This window comes from Schistocerca cancellata, unplaced genomic scaffold (genome assembly GCF_023864275.1).
Source record: "Schistocerca cancellata isolate TAMUIC-IGC-003103 unplaced genomic scaffold, iqSchCanc2.1 HiC_scaffold_984, whole genome shotgun sequence".
Classification (NCBI taxonomy): Eukaryota; Metazoa; Arthropoda; class Insecta; order Orthoptera; family Acrididae; genus Schistocerca; species Schistocerca cancellata.
The window spans coordinates 80,001-85,000 of record NW_026046992.1 but is presented as its reverse complement, the minus strand read 5'-3'; the positions used below and the strand labels follow the sequence as shown (position 1 = coordinate 85,000).

The following is a 5,000-nucleotide window of genomic DNA, read 5'->3' as shown; positions in this document are numbered from 1 at the left end:
AGCAGCAGCAGCAGCAGCACCACCTCCGCGCGCTTCCCTGGGGGCACTGAACCGCAGGATGCGAGACCCCACGCCCAGTGGCAAACAGGGCTCCTCTCAGAATATAGGCGGTCCCTACCCCTCACAACGATGACGGTGGGAGGGCCGTTTTACGAGACCATTTCCTGCGGTGGCCAACGCTGTCGTAGAGCCGATACTCCATCTTTGGTACAAGGCAATCATTCCGCTGTAAATCAGTACGTCACTCGTAGTTCAGTCACCTCACAGCACTGCTCAGTAAACTATGCAGGCCCACATAGATAGATTATGATAGATTATATACGCAAATGCCCCTATACATGCTGAACGTCCGTACACACAAAATGAACCACACGTCAGCCACACACTCTATCACACACTACTCTCTGCCTGTAACAGACACAGATACAACTACTAAGCACCAGCATGGACCAACGTCCGGTGCATCCTATCCGCCACAGTACACCAACTACGCTATGATAACCAGACCGGGAGGTCCAATCATAAAACAGAATACCCCACTCGTCCGACAACCACAATTGCTCAGAGAAGCCACCAACACCCACACATGTCCTACACAGGGGTGCACCCATCACCACCACACTGCCTCGTCTTACAGCACAAACACACTGGCAGGAATGAAACACACAGGTCTGCCGCAACCACAGACACGGCTCGCCCCCTCTCACTGGCGAAAAGCGCATCCCGACGTGACATAACTCCTTTGACACACTGACGCTGCCTCGGGCATCCACGTCCTACGGTCGATATCAACGAACCTCCCCCCCCCCCCTCCCCCCCACAACACGCCATCCCATACCACATTGTGTACCGTACCCAAACTAACGTGTACTGTACTACAACGCAATGTGTACCATAACACAACCCAGTTTGTACCTTAACCTAACCTATGTCACCTTAACCTAACCTATGTCACCTTAACCTAACCTATGTCACCTTAACCTAACCTATGTCACCTTAACCTAACCTATGTCCCTTAACCTAACCTATGTCACCTTAACCTAACCTATGTCACCTTAACCTAACCTATGTCACCTTAACCTAACCTATGTCACCTTACCTAACCTATGTCACCTTAACCTAACCTATGTCACCTTAACCTAACCTATGTCACCTTAACCTAACCTATGTCACCTTAACCTAACCTATGTCACCTTAACCTAACCCATCTTGCACCTTAACCTAACCCATCTTGCACCTTAACCTAACCCATCTTGCACCTTAACCTAACCCATCTTGCACCTTAACCTAACCCATCTTGCACCTTAACCTAACCTATGTTGCACCTTAACCTAACCTGTGTTGCACCTTAACCTACCTCAATTTGCACCGCAATGTAACGCAATTTGCACCGCAATGTAACGCAATTTGCACCGCAATGTAACGCAATTTGCACCGCAATGTAACGCAATTTGCACCGCAATGTAACGCAATTTGCACCGCAATGTAACGCAATTTGCACCGCAATGTAACGCAATTTGCACCGCAATGTAACGCAATTTGCACCGCAATGTAACTCAATTTGCACCGCAATGTAACTCAATTTGCACCGCAATGTAACTCAATTTGCACCGCAATGTAACTCAATTTGCACCGCAATGTAACTCAATTTGCACCGCAATGTAACTCAATTTGCACCGCAATGTAACTCAATTTGCACCGCAATGTAACTCAATTTGCACCGCAATGTAACTCAATTTGCACCGCAATGTAATGCAATTTGCACCGCAATGTAATGCAATTTGTACCGCAATCTACCCCCACATTGTGCCTTAACCTAACCCACGTTGTGCCTTAACCTAACCCACATTGTGCCTTAACCTAACCCACATTGTGCCTTAACCTAACCCACGTTGTGCCTTAACCTAACCCACGTTGTGCCTTAACCTAACCCACGTTGTGCCTTAACCTAACCCAAGTTGTGCCTTAACCTAACCCAAGTTGTGCCTTAACCTAACCCAAGTTGTGCCTTAACCTAACCCAAGTTGTGCCTTAACCTAACCCAAGTTGTGCCTAACCTAACCCAAGTTGTGCCTTAACCTAACCCAAGTTGTGCCTTAACCTAACCCAAGTTGTGCCTTACCCTGCTCTGTAATTGGCATATGACACGTTACATTAATGTATTGTCCAACCGCAACCCGCTCAGAATGTTGTGTACACAGCTACGTGTCATCTCCCATAACAGCTGCATTGCAGTGTGGTACGCCATAGAGACGTGTGGGAGTAATGGACGCAGTGGATGGCGATCAGCATGAGCCGTCTGTTCATGTAGTGGCGCGTGTATGCAGACGTAGTAGTCTCTTCTCACACAATGTGATAGCACGGTGCCCCGCGTTCCACATCTGCGACATGCTACAGAGGCCGGTTGACAGTTGGTCGCGCAATGGACATCGCATACGTACGGGGGCACCTTCCACGTGCCCTCTAGTCGGGCACATTTTGTTGCGTGGATGTGAGCGGATGTAGTGTGTCTTGACACCTGACAGGCAGGCATGCAATAATAGTTGACTTTGCAAACGGGGATGGACGTGTACGTTTACTGGTGACGTTACGCAAATGAACAACTGGTAACCCGTTGTGGTGCGGTTGTCCTTGCTGGAGGTACATCTGTGAGGGCAACGATCGGTACAGCTACGAAGCGGTCCCCACCATACCAACGAACGTGAATGTGAATCTGGGTGTGAAGCGATACGCGGCTGTGGGTGGGTGGGACTGTCCCCGGCCGGTGAGGGGGGGCCGCCCGGCGTGCTGGCCGCGCGGTGCGTGGGCGCACGCGCTACAGCCGGCTGGTGGGGGCGCCCAGTGGCAGGCGCGCCGGCCGACGGACGCGGCAGGCGGCGCAGCTGCGCGCCGGGGCACCCTGCGCGCGGCGCCGTGCAGCCAAAGTGGGTCCTCGCCGGCCCGGTGCGAAGCGCGGTGGACATCTGCAGTGTGCTGGTCCGATTGAGGACTGTGTGCGTTGAGGATGCGCCGCCGCCCGGCACTCGGCGCCGCGACGCCGTCTGCTGCTCGGTCGCCCCAGCGGTTCTCGCTGGTGGTTTGTATCGCAGTTGTGCAGACGTGTTGGCACGTGCGCTGTGCTGGGAGAGTTCGCTTCGGCACCCACGTGGGGCCTTTGCCCTTCTGTGGCGCTGGCGTTGGAGCTGCCGGTCACCGTAGGTGGCGCGTGTTGTCTCCGCCGGCAATGCCACGACAGCACGCTCCCGGGCCTCTGTCGGCAGCGGCAAGCTCAGTTGGGAGCACGGGTGGTCGCACCTAAAGCGTCTACTCGCCTAACTCCGGGCGATTGCGCCTCTCTCGAACCCGACCAAGTACTTAGGACGGCGCTGCGCGCCGCCGGGACCTGAGAGGGTTTCGAGGTGTATTGTGCAGGGGAGCTCAGCCTCCTCCTGTTTGCAGAATAATTGAGCGGACGCTTGCGTGTTCGCGCGGGCCCCTGGGACACACTCCCGGGCGGCCGGCTGCTCAGCTCTAGTTGACGCAGCTCCCTGGTTGATCCTGCCAGTAGTCATATGCTTGTCTCAAAGATTAAGCCATGCATGTCTCAGTACAAGCCGCATTAAGGTGAAACCGCGAATGGCTCATTAAATCAGTTATGGTTCCTTAGATCGTACCCACGTTACTTGGATAACTGTGGTAATTCTAGAGCTAATACATGCAAACAGAGTCCCGACCAGAGATGGAAGGGACGCTTTTATTAGATCAAAACCAATCGGTCGGCTCGTCCGGTCCGTTTGCCTTGGTGACTCTGAATAACTTTGGGCTGATCGCACGGTCCTCGTACCGGCGACGCATCTTTCAAATGTCTGCCTTATCAACTGTCGATGGTAGGTTCTGCGCCTACCATGGTTGTAACGGGTAACGGGGAATCAGGGTTCGATTCCGGAGAGGGAGCCTGAGAAACGGCTACCACATCCAAGGAAGGCAGCAGGCGCGCAAATTACCCACTCCCGGCACGGGGAGGTAGTGACGAAAAATAACGATACGGGACTCATCCGAGGCCCCGTAATCGGAATGAGTACACTTTAAATCCTTTAACGAGTATCTATTGGAGGGCAAGTCTGGTGCCAGCAGCCGCGGTAATTCCAGCTCCAATAGCGTATATTAAAGTTGTTGCGGTTAAAAAGCTCGTAGTTGGATTTGTGTCCCACGCTGTTGGTTCACCGCCCGTCGGTGTTTAACTGGCATGTATCGTGGGACGTCCTGCCGGTGGGGCGAGCCGAAGGCGTGCGACCGCCTCGTGCGTGTTCGTGCGTCCCGAGGCGGACCCCGTTGAAATCCTACCAAGGTGCTCTTTATTGAGTGTCTGGGTGGGCCGGCACGTTTACTTTGAACAAATTAGAGTGCTTAAAGCAGGCAAGCCCGCCTGAATACTGTGTGCATGGAATAATGGAATAGGACCTCGGTTCTATTTTGTTGGTTTTCGGAACCCGAGGTAATGATTAATAGGGACAGGCGGGGGCATTCGTATTGCGACGTTAGAGGTGAAATTCTTGGATCGTCGCAAGACGAACAGAAGCGAAAGCATTTGCCAAGTATGTTTTCATTAATCAAGAACGAAAGTTAGAGGTTCGAAGGCGATCAGATACCGCCCTAGTTCTAACCATAAACGATGCCAGCCAGCGATCCGCCGCAGTTCCTCCGATGACTCGGCGGGCAGCCTCCGGGAAACCAAAGCTTTTGGGTTCCGGGGGAAGTATGGTTGCAAAGCTGAAACTTAAAGGAATTGACGGAAGGGCACCACCAGGAGTGGAGCCTGCGGCTTAATTTGACTCAACACGGGAAACCTCACCAGGCCCGGACACCGGAAGGATTGACAGATTGATAGCTCTTTCTTGATTCGGTGGGTGGTGGTGCATGGCCGTTCTTAGTTGGTGGAGCGATTTGTCTGGTTAATTCCGATAACGAACGAGACTCTAGCCTGCTAACTAGTCGCGTGACATCCTTCGTGCTGTCAGCGA

The 5,000-nt window shown here is 53.0% G+C and overlaps 1 non-coding gene across 1 annotated transcript in view; it reads left to right on the top strand.

The window, feature by feature from the left end:
- Nucleotides 1-3,524: 3,524 nt before the first annotated feature.
- LOC126150483 (small subunit ribosomal RNA) overlaps nucleotides 3,525-5,000 on the top strand; it is a 1,909-nt gene continuing 433 nt past the window's right edge. The window contains exon 1 of the ribosomal RNA XR_007531507.1: nucleotides 3,525-5,000. This exon is cut by the window's right edge and continues 433 nt beyond it. This is a non-coding gene — a ribosomal RNA (small subunit ribosomal RNA).